At 34.2% G+C, this 15,249-nt stretch overlaps 1 long non-coding RNA gene across 1 annotated transcript; it reads left to right on the top strand.

The window, feature by feature from the left end:
• The first annotated feature begins 3,740 nt into the window (after nt 1-3,740).
• Nucleotides 3,741-6,829, top strand: LOC141376083 (uncharacterized). Its single transcript, XR_012385218.1, has 3 exons — nt 3,741-3,838; nt 3,994-5,181; nt 5,480-6,829. It is a non-coding gene; the product is annotated as an uncharacterized lncRNA (long non-coding RNA).
• The last annotated feature ends 8,420 nt before the right edge of the window (nt 6,830-15,249 follow it).

Consider the following 15,249-nt stretch of genomic DNA (forward strand, 5'->3'; position numbering starts at 1 on the left):
CTGTCATTGGCAACTCACAATGACCTCAACAAATAAATTTGGTAACACCACCACCTAGTGGTCAGGAGTTATAAACCATTCACCAACCATCAATATTGAATCATAAATTTGCTTTAAACTTTAGACTGCATGTGTTTATTTGTTTTGCGTGGATTTCCTCTGGGTGCTCTGGTTTCTCCCACAGTCCAAAGACATGTGGTACAGGTGAATTGACCCTTCGCTAAGCCACACCTAAAAACCGCCACCCACCCATTGTGGCTTAGCAACCGTGGCTACGGGTTGGTGGAATTTTCCCCATTTCCCCTTTTTCTGATATCTCACCTGTTCGCCAAAAATGACTAATCATATCCCGAATGTCTGACACTGGTGCATTCACATTGAAAAAGACTTGCCAGGCACGAAAGCTTGACAGGCGTAGCAACAGTAACTAAGGAGGGCGGGGCTTAGCAAAGGGTCAATTGGGCAGGCTAAATTGTCCGAAGTGTGTGAGTGTAAATGAGTGTGTATGGATGTTTCCCAGAGATGGGTTGCAGCTGAAAGGCCATCAGCTGCGTAAAACATGTGCTGGATAAGTTGGCGGTTCATTCTGCTGTAGTGACCCTAGATTAATAAAGGCACTAAGCAGAAAAGAAAATGAATTAATGAATGTTTATTAGTTGCTTTTGGCCTCTAAACTACTTTGCTTATTCTGCTTGTGCTTGGCCCCTAAATTGCTGCTTGCAACTATTTTTATCATTATTTTCATTATTATGACTTATTTTATTACTGATATGTAATCACACAATTCTGAAAACAGGCACAGTAAACCTGGAGCTTTTTAAAAGATGTGCGTCATGTTTTAAATGTGTCGAATGAGGTTATGTCACAGTTTGCAAATATTCAGTGAGAAAAACTGTAGGGTGTTTTTTTAGGACTTTAATCAGCTGAGATTGGATGAAAATAGAAGCAATGATATTATTACTTGCAATTTGTCTCTCTGTCGCCATCTGTGGTTGACATTTATAACTTTTTTATCATTTGTGATTCAGCACTGCACTTCAGGATGAATGTGAGAGTTTGTGTTGTCTTTGTCTGTGACCACCAGATGAAAAGAGATCTTACATTCAACAGAATGAAACCCACTGACAGTAAAGAGCTCATGCTGCCTGGGATTATTACAGATATTACAGATGCAAACATGCTATGAATTTCATAAACCTGCAATTTTTAGAAAAATATTGAATTAATAGATAATTTATTATTATTATTGTCACACTTTCCAATAAGGTTTCATTAGTTAATGTGTTTACTAAAATTAACTTATGAACAATAGTTGCACAGCACTTATTAATCATAGTTCAACATTTACTAATGTATTATTAAACATCCACATTCATGATTGATAATATTAGTTAATGCACTGTGAGTTAACATGAACTAACAATGAACAACTGTATTTTCTTTAACTAACGTGATGAAACATGAACAAATACTGTAATCAATGTATTGTTCATTGTTTGTTCATGTTAGTAAAAGCATTATCTAACATTAACTAACACAATCTTTTTGTAAAGTGTTTCTGTTATTTTATTAGTAGTATTTACTCTTGGTTAATTTTGAGATTTTATTTATTTTCACTTGATATAGTTTAATAATTATGTTTCATTACTATTTTTAAATGTTTAATTACTTTAACAAAAGTATTAAAATATAAAAATTATAAAAATTAAAATAATTTCCAGTCATTTAAATTTTATTTGCATTTTAGACATTGTTGTAGTTTTTAGAATAATATGCACTAAATATGATATGATAATATAATATGATAAATCCCACACATTATAATGTAATCATGTGGACATTAAGTAAGGTCAATTTTGATACATTTCTTTTAAGATTCTGATAAAGATTCTATAATAGCAATCGCTGGTTGTACTTGTAATGTAGCAATTAACCAATCAGAATCAAATATTCCATAGAACTGTGTAATTCCATAGAGCTGTAAAATAATATTAACAAAGATTTTTAAAAATGTTGTAGTAAATCTTCAATTTAATATATAGTAGTCAACACTTGAACACTTTTCAAAATTGTGCTTATTCAAGAATGGGTGTTTTTAAAAAGTTAAAGGACAACTTTAATTAAAGGGTTTTGATCCACTTCAAATGTTGACTGCTGTATTTAGCATTGCAAATAGGACCTTTTTAAGCGCCGTTTATTGCCTCTCAGTGACAGTGTATTTATATACGGTGAGTCAGAGAACATATATTTCTGTCCAGCATGCCGTGTATTTTCTCATCTTGTCATCTCACGGTCTTCACATTCCTAGAAACAGCTGGGAGTGAAACAACTTCCTGTCTGTCCTGAGCATTTCCTGTCTTCACTGGCTAGACTGAGTGTTGTTTTAGTATCCCTGAATATTATTGTTTCCGTTAAGAGATTTTCTGTTATTTTTTATTTTAATTGTCATTTGTTTGAGTTTTTTTTGTTCTCAATTTTATTTGTTTGTTCATTCGCTTGTGTTAACTTGTGTTTGAGTGTGTTTTCTGAAGAAGACTTTCTCCAGAAAAAAAAATATATTATCAGACATAATGTGAAAATTTCCTAAATCTGTTAAACTTCATTTGGGAAATATTTTAAAAAGAAAAGAAAATTTGAGTGGGGCTAATAATTCTGACTTCAACTGTATATATATATATATATATATATATATATATATATATATATATATATATATATATATATATATATATAGTAACAGTTAAATGTTACTATTATTATTTTCTGATTAATTAATTTTTTTGCATTGCGTATTGTTTGACATGCTGAAATCAGCATGTTGCTTCCGATAGGTTAATTTGCACTCTTATGAAGAGCGACTCACCAAAGAGTAAGAATAAGTGTTTGGTAGAGTGTACACCACATGTATCACTGTCACTACCGGCCTTCACATTCTCTCCAATGTTTGAGAACTGTTGCAGTTATCACTCAATAAAAAGACTATTAATATGTTGCTATCCTTGTGTGTCTGTTGGCTATATATATATATATATATATATATATATATATATATATATATATATATATATATATATATATATATATATATATATATATATATATAGCATATATATGTATAAATATATAAGAGTAAGGAGACTGAATGTACAATATATAAAGAGATAAAGTGTTAGAGGACACAATATACAATAAATAATGATACAAGTGTCATTGTAAAAAATGATATAAGTGTACACTGTAAAAGCGCTATACAAATAAAGGTGAATTGAATTGAAGTGTCTTTGTGTATTTGTAAAGTCCCCAGAAGGATAGCAAACCACAAATGTGTGTACGTGCGTGTGTGTATGTTTCAATATGCTTATATATGCTTATATATTTTAGTGTTGGAAAAATAAGATTTACTTAATTTATTAACTATTTTAGTGAATATTCTATTCTTACGATGGATGGATGGATGGATGGATGGATGGATGGATGGATGGATGGATGGATGGATGGATGGATGGATGGATGGATGGATGGAGTGACAGTAACACTGAGAATCTATGTTGATACACATACCATAAAATTACAAGCACACTTCTCACAACCCCAAACACAAATGCTAGTTTGTGTTTAAAAAACCTTTGAGAAAGTCAAATCACTTTAGTGCATGACTGAACAGATGAGAGGCACATTCTCTCACTCATACCTGAGCTATAAAAAGAGACTCCTCTGATACCTTCCCCCTCAAGACAAGAGAGATTCTTGTGGGAATGACGTTTTGATATCTTAACTAAACAGCGGAAGAGCAGAATGCCTAGCATGAAGCTAATAGTGTGTGGCCACATCAGCATAGGTAAATCAATGCGTTTTTCTTTCCTAAGCTTCTGTGTTTTCAATCAGTTTTAATTTCAGCCCTCTGATTTCCAATGACGGACTTTGAATGGTTCAGTGTTTGGTTTGTGTTCTGAAGGAGTGTAATTACCAATTGATGAATTTCATTTTCAACAGGATATCATTAAATGTCAAACCCAGTTGCGTTCACCTCTCCTGCACAAAACATCATCTGCTCACTTGGCAATCGTGATGTCACGGTGAATGAAATGGAAAGCATGTGTGGTGCAGATCAAGCCGGCAATAAGTGAGACAACGCAGGGTCAAGATACAGACAGATAGAGTATATGTCTACGTGTGTGCTGTCGGAGGTTTGCGTGTCAAGGGAGCGCTCTGTGTTTTGTGGTATGTGGGGTCCGTATGCATTTTTACAGGGCAAGCAATTTGAAATGGCGGATGTGTGAACTGGCATGCAGTAAGAATGGAACGCCTGTATAAAATTACACACATGCTTGTGGCCGTGCCAAGATCCTCTGCAGCCATGCCAGGCACACTGAAGGAGACGGGGCAGAGAGAGGCTAGATTGTGTGTGTGTGTGTGTGTGTGTGTGTGTGTGTGTGTGTGTGTGTGTGTGTGTGTGTGTGTGTGTGTGTGTGTGTGTGTGTGCACATATTAAGTTTTACCTTTATTTTGAGGATCAAATGTCCTTACTTGTCCACTAAAACAAGGCAGCTTATTAAACACATGACATCTAAACACAGAATGGTTTCTGGGTTCTGTTTAGGAAATCCTGTTACACAGTGCACTGTAAAAAGCAGATAATTGACTCCTAAAAGTGAGTAAACCTATTTTTTTTCAAAGTGATTAGTTGACTTTACTTTTAAAAAAGGCTTAAACGTATTAAAATGATTCAGAATATGAACTGTGTGATTTACGTTAAGTAAACTTAACAGTTCCAAGTTACAGCAGTTTACTCACTTTTTAAAAGTAAAGTCAGCTTGTCATCTTTAAGGCAATAGGTTTACTCACTTTTTAAGTAAGAAACTAATCGCTGTTTACAGTGTGCAAAAGCACGAAGAATAAATGTGTAATTCATTCTTTAAAATTATTGGCAGGAGCTTTGATTTGACCCTATTTTGATTATGCTACCTCATTTTGGTATAGTTCACCAGGCTCACCAGGGCTGGAGTGGGACTCCTTTTCAGTCCTGGAGTTTCAAGCCTTAGACCGGCCAACCTCAGTTCATACTGGCTATAATAAAATAACATAATTTCCAATTCAGTTTCTAATGACACTATCGTCTTTTTCAAGGAAACAGACACTTAAGAACTTCAAATGTTTTCATAAATATGAGAACATTAAAGGGTAGCTAAATCTCCAACACTCTTCTTTAAAATGTCATAATGTCCTTTCCTGCAATATCTGAATATATTCTGTGCAAAATTCTTTATAGATACAGTATCCAGTCCTTTGTAACGGTGGTCAGACAAAAAATAAAATATGAACATCTATATAAGTAACCCGAATAGTATTATATGTCTTAACACTAAAAATAAAAAATAAAAAAAGATTACTGGAGTAAGGCTCGAACTCAGGTCTGCAGCATCATAATGCATCACACTGACCACTGGACTACTTTCACCTGCAAGACTTGTTACCATAGTATTACTTTTTATTGATGGCTTAATATTTTTCTCCCCTTTTCAGATTTCTGATCAAGATATTTCAGATTTATAATGCAATGAATCATCTGATTTTCATTGAGCAGGTGTAATTTTCATTAATATTAATTATTCAAATTCTTATATTCACTAAGTTTGCGCTGTTTGGGGTTATTATTAACCTGCAGGCTGCATTTTGCTCACAGGGCTGCAAGAAAATAAATTAAAAGAGCGGAGCTGCTGCAAAGTAATAAATAAAAAGAATGAGGCTTTGGTCAATTAAATGAAAAAGTGTGACTGCTAAGAGTGTATTATATTTAGCATTTATACTCACATAGTGTGCGCTTTTATTTTGTAAAGAGGATAAAGAAAGTATCGCGATAATTTTTTTTGATCAGGCATTCAACGCAGACGATCCATTGGGGTCCTAAGCGTACTCGATTACAAGGGGGAACCGGATTTCTTACCACACCGGCCCACCGAGAATTCTCCCGGTCCTCCCGATTAGGCAATCTGGGCCTGCTGCTCAAAGAATATGAAGGAAAAAATGCAAAAGGCACAAAATAAATTTGTATGAATGATTTTAAACTCATCCTGGAGCACATTTGCACAAAGAGTTTTTTTAAAGAACTAGCAATGCTAACTGTTAGTAATATGTTTTTTAATACTGGGAATGGTACTGTATGTAAAATGTTTAATAATGTGGTTCCTAGTTATTTGGTGAACTATTTTCAAATGGTGAGGCAACAGCATTCATATTGTACTAGAGGTTGGGATTTTAATATTTGTTTATTTAAATTTAGAAGTCTAGTCGGGGGGAAATGTGTTTTTATATACAAGTGCAATCATGTGGAACAAATTAATAAAAATCGATCAAGGAAATAAACAACTTAAGAAGGTTCAAAAAAGCTATCAAAAGATGGTTGTTTGATGAGGATAGTTAGTTTGCAAGGTGGAAGAGGACGTTTTATTTTATATGTTAAATGATTGTGAATAGGGTTGCAGCTGGAAGGCCATCCGCTGCGTAAAACATATGCTGGATAAGTTGAGGGTTCATTCCGCTGTGGTGACCCCTAATTAATAGAAGGACTAAGCCAAAAAGAAAAATGAATGAATGAGGGAATATATTTGTGAATTATTTTGTTCCTGTTTTAAATGTAATGGTACTGTTTGTTTTATGCGTCATCTGTATTTTGACGCCATATTTTATTTAACAGCGAGAACCGCAATGGAAACAAGCCCAGGGCTTTATTGTATTTTTATCCTTGACAGTTTTTATTTCAAAATGTATGAGATACTTGTAATTTTGTACAGCCTTGTCTGAAATCTGTCAAATAAAATTCAATTCATTCAAAATAAGAGAAGATGCTGTTCATTTTTTTTTTGTTCTTGGAGCAAAAATAATGACTATAATATATTTTGAGCATGAATTGCAGAAGCTAAAATATAATTTTGGGTAATATTGCTTTATATACCCAAAAATCTTATCAGACATAGAGCAAGAATTATTGGCTCAATTACTGGCAAAAATACACAGACTAAGTCAAATTTGTATAGCAATTTTGTCACACTGCCTAATTGTCCACATTTAGCATGTCAGTAGTGTTGTTTACATGGTGATATATTAAACAGTCGAGCAGTTACAGTTTGCTATGTAGTATATAAAGAATATGGTCTTGAGTGTGCTATATTCACATGGTAATGGATACCACAGACCTGCATGTAATAAATCACCAAGCACCAGGGTATTATCAAAAATTCTGGTAACACTTTATAATTACACAATATGAACCATTTTATTAAGCATTAGCAAATAGTGAATTCATTATCTGTTAAGCATTAACTCTACATTAATAAACGTTAGTAAGCAGTTTATAAATACAGCTACAAATGCTCTATTCCTGCTGTATACATTTAATATGTGCTTAATAATTGGACTTTCATACTTTGTTAATGATGAATTTTTCATTAATAAATTATCGCATTACTTACAAACAATATTTAAGCATAGTTGGTTGTTTTTTAAGAACATTCGGAATGAGTTAGTAAAGGATTAATAAACTATTCAAATTAACATTTATATAATTTCTTCTTGCAGTTTTGTGATCTAATCTATAGTGAGGGCTATTTGTGTTTTATAAATCCTTTATAAAGGACAACTAAAGGTTCAGGTAAATTCTAAACAGGAAACAAGAACACAAACGACATTATTCATTTCTATTCATTTGAAGATACACAATTGAAACTGTATCAAATGAAATAATTCTTTGCAATCTTATTTAAAATAAACTTACTGTACAGTTTAAACATTGCATCCTATTATAGTGTTAAATTATTATTATGTTGTTGTTTTATTCAATTTTATGTTGTATTTTGATACTCCTGTTATTCTGCAATGTTTAAACTTTACAGTGATTTTACTTTTTAGATACTATTGCAAAGATGTATTGTTCATTTGATACTGAGCCTTTTATTGTCATTTAGAAGGGATTTATAAAGCATGAATAGTCCTCACTTTAGATTAGGTCACAAAACTGCATAAAGTTGAGTTAAAAAAGCATTTATTAACATGGATAATAACCATTAAAATGTGCCTGAATAATAAGAATTATAAACATTAGTTTCAATAGTTTATTAATCATTTACGAACTTATTCTGAATGATCCTGAAAAACATCAACTTTCTTAAATACAAATGGTTTGTAAAAAATGCAATACTTCATTAAGTCATGAAAAATCAACCAGTCACAAATTACGAAAGTACAATTATTAAACATATTATACATGTGGTTATAAGCCCAGAATACAGCATTTGTAGCTGCAGTTACAAATGCTGCTTACATATGTCTATTAATGCTTAACAAATAAGTAATGCATTAGATGATAATGCTTATTAAAATATTCATAGTGTGTAGTTAGTATAAAGAGTTACCAAAATTCTTTTTTTATGTTCAACTGAAGTGAACATATTATTTTTTGGATTCACAGCAAATGTTCATGTTAAACATTTCTGAAAGTGATTCTATAATACTTACAGTATACATAATACTCAGAGCATAATATTTATCCCCAATTGTAAAAACAAAAGGCAAATGTGACAAGAACTGAAAACTTAAATAAATAAATTTTAAAAACATCTCACAGCTAGTTTTCCTCTGGCATTATAGTCAAAACAATGTCAGTAATGGAAAAAATATGTTACATACAATTGTGTGAATGTTGTATATGTTGTATCAGTATATGTTATATCATAAAAAATATGCACAAACTACAACATAAATCTATATATATTTATTTATTTTTATATTAATTTTTTTTTTACCAAAAACGCCATGTAGTCTTACATCTACCGTATGATATGATTTGTATAACTAGGCAAAACGGGGCACTTGACACCATCACAAAAGTGTTTTAATAATTCTGTAATTAGTTAAATAAGAATTTTAAAAATGCTAATTATATATATAGTAGTGATTGTTATAACCAATTTATTATTTTGTAATACACATATTATTTCGTAAAAGGTGGTTAGAAGAAAATTGATACTATTCCATCTATAAAATTTAGCTCCTCGTTCTCATCATTATCAGTCATCTGAAAAATCCTTGCAGCAGAAGGTGCTGCCGGTCATTCCAGTGGATAGTATGATCCATTAAACTAAGTCCAAACTATTAAACTTTTCAAATCTTCATTAATTTTTTAAATAGGATGTACATCAAGACAGCGGTAAAAAGAAAATCTTAATTTCAGTTTCACGCCAACTTTAAACTTCATCATCAAAATTGTTCAGTATTATTGACAGAAATAATTATCTCAGAACATTGTGTTCTCAACTTCACTCAAAAATGCAGTTAAAAAAAATTGCTGAATTTAACTTAATTGCTTAACTGTATGTTCAGTAAATCGTTAAAAACAAATTCCTTCATGTTGTCCCAACACAAATTGTTGTGTGGAACCCAGCACTTCTTTCAAAGTGCTAGAAGATAACATGACAACATTTTCTATTATGTGTGTTGTCGACACTCTCATAGCAGATTTTTATTATTGATGTTTTATGCAACATAGGTTCATTCTGAAAATGCAGCTCTATATACGAATTATGCAAATTATGTAGCCACAGTTACGTATGGCTGCATTTCATTTCTAAAATGAATGATACAGGGCGGTATGACGCCGTTCCATTTCACACGTACCAGCTGACCGCTTACCTTTGTATAGATAGCTTTTCCATTGTTACCAGTTTGTCTGGTAGCTTGACATGTATGTCAGCGGACTGGAGACACAGTGAGGAGATGACTACAACGACAGGGTTCGAGTTCGTTAAAAAACGTTTCCAGTAAGAATCAAAAAATTAAATAAACAAGTAAATAACTGGGTGAGAATGTGGTAAAATATGAAAACATTGTAAACGAGGGCTTTCTTTTTCTGCATTGTTTTTAAAAATTATTCGGGTTTAGGGGAGTGGGTTGTGAGTCAATCAAGACAATTGGTTGGGTTCAGGGAAGGAGGATGGTCGGTCAGGTAATTAGTCAGTCAGTCAGTCATTCAGTCAGTCAAACAGTCAGTCGACAGCAGCTTCTGGTGTACTTACGTCAGAAATTTAAAATCTCAAAAAGCCTACACAGCAGCCTCTGAAGGATTTACGTGAAAACAGCAGGCACAAATGGCTCTCACGATAGAAATTTGAGATCTTAAAAACCATGCACATCAGCCACTGGTAGATTCATTAAGATAAAATCTGTAAAAAAAAAAAAAAAAAAACGTAGCTCCTGGGACGTATTTGGCACTCTCCAGAAATGTATATAGAGGTAAATTTTCAGAATGAGCTTGAGTTGATTTTATGCTTCCTCAGAAGTGACAGTTTTATTATCTTGAGCACATGCTTTATTCAAAATTGTTATAAGTGATATTTTATGTTAGCACATTGGTTAACATATGTCCAGCTTGTTTGTAAGTTACTTAATTTTAAGTGTTACATAAACCCACCCTTGCAGTCTTCTGGAAGACTACACATTCATAAAACATGCTTGTTTTCATCATTTTAACGCCATATGATTTGAACGATGCAAGATCTATGTCATATTCATGACTTCACATTTGATTCTTGTCATCAATTATTGAGAAAGCTGTGCTCTCGCTGTGTTTTTTCTTTTTGTTCTTCTGTAGGTGTTTCATTATATATGGACGTACAGTTGCTTACACCCATCCTTCTGCGGTTGCAGCAACAGCAAAACACATGACGAAGATCTGGCGAGGGAATACAGTGCAACTGGTCCATATTTTTCCTCTACCATTGTGAAAATTATGGTAAGAAGAGAAATGCAACAGAAACACTGATTTACCACTTCAGTTTATCAGTGTTGTTGAGGTTTTGAGTTGTCATCAGCTAGAAATATAAACAGCAGAAGTGAATACTGTATGATTAATGTGTTATGCCATCAACCAGTGAAAATCACAGAAAGACAAGAATAAGCTAACAGAACCAAACCCAAAACAGTGCTGTGCTACCATCATGCTTTTCTTTCAACAGCAGTTAAATGGACATGCTGATGGTCGAGTTAAACTGTAATTTAACCCCACTTTTGTATTATCTATCATGCAAAAGCTGTGGCCACTGAGTGACTAACAATCCGGGTACACATAAGTAACAGCGCTTGGCCGTGGTTTTTGTGTTAACAGTCTCTGCGGGCATGAACACAGCAAAGTGAATGCATAACTGGATAGAGCTTAGGGATGTATATGTCTTCTTTCATCAAATATAACTGCTCATGCCGCAGCTGAGTGCTCATAAATAAAAACTGCCAAAAACCTCAGAAGCACGACCTTCAAAAGCAGCCAGGGCAGCTGTGGTGTAACGCGGAACTGTGACTACACAAACACACACACACACACACACACACACACACAGTGGAAATCAAAATTAGAGAACAACTATTTCCTTAATCATCTGATGAAGCTTATATAACTGGCAGACTAGCTTTCCAATTTTGACTTTGAAGAAGTGTGTGATGTCAATGAGAGATTGAGGTGAAGTGGGATGGAAATTGGCCATAGAGTGATTTTTTAAAGCTGAAGACATAGGAATGATGATAAGGACAGCTTATTCTCCTGATGTTGAGACTTTTTTGTTTGTTTGTTTGTGAGATTTCCCGTAAGAAACTACTAATGAAATTGACAATGCCAGTTTGTTTATATGGCAAAATTAAAAACCAACCAAGTTGATCAATGTGCTTCACAGTAACCAAACACCACTAACAGCTATGTCTGTGTGAGACTAGTGGTGTCTGTGAGAGATTAGTGATGCAAGCTATCATTCATTCATTTTCCTTCAGCTTAGTCCCTTATTTATCAGGGGTTGCTGCAGCAGAATGAACCGCCAACTATTCCAGCATATCTTTTATGCCTTTCCAGCAACAACCTAGTATTGCGTAACACTCATACACTCTCGCATTCACACACACACTCATACACTATGACCAATTTTGCTTATTCAATTCACTTATAGCGCATGTCTTTGGACTGTGGGAGCGAACACTGGGAAAACTTGCAAACTTCACACAGAAATGCCAACTGGCCCACTGACTCGAACCAGCCACTTTCTTGCTGTGAGAAAACAGTGACAACCACTGAGTCACCATGCCGCCTGCAAGTTATCAGTCAACTTACATTTCACTGATATACAAAGCAAGACACAATGGACAATAAAACTCATCAAAATGTTTTCTTATTGACTTTATTTTGTTCTGTCCTTGTTTATTATATGGTGTAGTGGTGCAGTGAAGGCTCTGTTTCCAGCAGGGGTCTCAATTACAGCTCCCTCCTCAAACAGACTGCAGCTGCTTGGTTTCTTCAGTTGGCAAAAACACTGCCCTCTGCTGGTGAATTACACAAGTACACATGCTCTTTGTGATTGCTTCACAAACACTTTAGTGCCTACAGTAATTAATGGTGCATTCAGAGGACAGGATAGAGAGTAAAGAGGCAGGTTTATCCCCTACACTCAAAAAATATTTTTGCTGTTTTTTCAAACCACTTATTTAAAATGAGTTGAATCAACACAATTCTTCAGTTGTTGTTTTTTGGAGGGGTCAACTTAATTGTTTTATGTTAAATCCATCTAAATTTGTAAAAAACAATTAAGTTGCTGGGTTAAAATGCTGGGTTCCACACAATTTCTTCATGTTGTCCCAACATGAAAATATTAAGCAAAAAATAAAAAATAAAAATAAAAAAACTTTGTGTTGTTTCAGCTTGTCACATCCCCGGCTCTTTCCTGCTCACCCAATCACCGCTCTTCCTAACAAACTACCTCCATCTAAAGTTGCGGTCACACTGGGCTTTTTCTCTCAAAGACTTCTATTCATACGCACACGAATGCGTCAGAGCGGAAACGCAGGGTCATGTGTCAAATTTCGCAGGTTGCTGCGGTGCAAAGTTCAAGCTTGGTGAACTTTGATCTGTGAAATCGCATCACTTAAATGCGTGAGACCAATCGAGGATCAAAACATGACATCTCTGGACAGAAATTTAAAACATGGAGCAATCGCTCACTTTTTTAATGTCTAATAATCTTCTTTAATCCCACCCCATTTCGCAGCTCCGCACGATAGAATTCCGCATTATCAAACTCTAGTGTGACCGCAGCTTAATACCCTGAACCCTCACCGACCTTCTAATCACCTGCACCTGTTCCCCATCATCAAGACACTATAAAAGCTCACCTCATCCTCTCACTCATCGGCAGGTATTGAAGTCGGATGGTTGTCCTCACGTTCGCTCCTTCATCTTCTCCTCTTCTTCCATGGATGTTCCTTATTTGTCTGTGAATCCTTCACACTGATCAAGGGAAGTGAATATTCTCATATGGTGTTTACTTGAAGATCTGCCATTTGTCTGATGAACTATAGCTGCATCCCAAATGGCACACTATACACTATGCACTCATGCACTATGTACTTATGCACTTACACACTCAACAGGATAGTACATGTATGTAGTGTTGTCCCAAATGGCACACTAATGTTTTTTTTCTAAACGGAAATTCAAACCGTTTCCCTGATGACGTTTGACGGTTGCCAAATCAGTGAAATAAACGACCGAATTATCAAATAATACCTATCGTGAGTATTGCCGCATTCACCATCGGGAGGCGATATAATCACTCTCGTAGGAGAAATTTGCTTTCTCCATCCAAAATAAATAAAGTTATCCAACATGTGCGTCCGATAGCTCCGCCCCTTCCGCTACGTAAGCAAACCTGCGGTCGTTGAGTGCGTGAAGTGTCCATCATTACACACTTCATTTTAGCGGCTGAATGAGTGCATCATCCGGGTAATTAAAGTGCACTTATTATTTTAAGAGTTTTCAGTGTGAACACACTACTTACACTATTTATACTACAAAATGGCGTAGAATAGTGCATAAGTATGCGATTTGGGACGCAGCTTATATGTCTGTATACTTAGCCACGGATGTTTCTTATGTGCATTCGGATTCTTCACACTGATCAATAGAAGGGCTTACACTCATATGGTGTTTACCAGAAGATCTGAAATTTACCTAATGAACTTTGTGTCTGTATACTCACCTGCTGATGTTCCCATGAACAAACTGTTTGTGAGATTGCTAACATCAGATGTTTACATTACTAAGCTGTTAAAGAAGATCTCTAACAGCATTGACACCACTTCTTTACTTGCTCACTTTGATTAAGTTACTTTGTTTTAAATAAAACGATAACCATCCTTGTCCACCAGCGTGATACAATTCATTTTAATTAAGTAGTTTGGACAAGCAGCAAAAGTAATTATTTGAATGTAATTAAGGATTATGGCATGTTCATATTTTGATTTTAAGAGTTCACAAGGACAGGCTGACATGCATACAATGTCTAATTTTCTTATATGTGTTTTATCTTAACCTTGTTTGTTCAACAGCTCCCAAACGAGTCATTCAACATTTATTTTTTTCACAACCTCTCTTTGTGTAAGGATAATCTGCTGTGATTGGCCTGATGTAGTCTTTAACATTAAAACGGCTTGGCCTCTGTTTTAAAAATGACTAAAGTTAATGCTTGTGAGTCGACTCTTTAATTTGTTTACACATGGTGCACTTACATATTTAAAACTTTGCAGGATGTTTCATTCACTTAGGGCTGTCTTACACACTGCATGAAACGTCATTTTCAAAACTCCATAATAGATGCACTTCAAAATCATCCTTTTAATAACAAGTCTGTCTTTTACAAGAACAGATCAAAATATTTGCTTGAGTTGAAAATTGCAACCACAGTAAAATTCAACCATTGAGAAAGTAACATATTTTATTAAAAACAAAACGAATGAATATTGAATTGTAACTTTTATGTGTAAAGTACAGTAATGTGTACTTGGTTTTTGGGTACTTAACAATAATTGTTTTGCATTTAAATTGTCTCTTGAAAGAGAATTGTGTATTTGTATAGGGGATAAGAGATGTTCTTTTGTTGGGGTGGGAAATAATTGCGATGAAATGGAATTGTGTTTTTTCTGTTACCTGTCTTGCAAAATCAAAAACAATAAACACATTGTACAAAAAATTCAACCATTGAGAATGAGTGAGTAAACAATGTAATACCTTGAATCCATAAGAAGAGTTCAGATGCAAAAATCTTTAAGTGCCATCTGAAAGTTTCCTCTTAAATTTTTCTAAACCTCTTATGTTCATTCATTCATTTTTATAATTTTTTTTTTTGGCTTAGTTCTTTTTATTAATCAGGAGTCACCAACGGAATG

This window comes from Danio rerio, chromosome 9 (genome assembly GCF_049306965.1).
Source record: "Danio rerio strain Tuebingen ecotype United States chromosome 9, GRCz12tu, whole genome shotgun sequence".
In the NCBI taxonomy this organism is placed as follows: domain Eukaryota; kingdom Metazoa; phylum Chordata; class Actinopteri; order Cypriniformes; family Danionidae; genus Danio; species Danio rerio.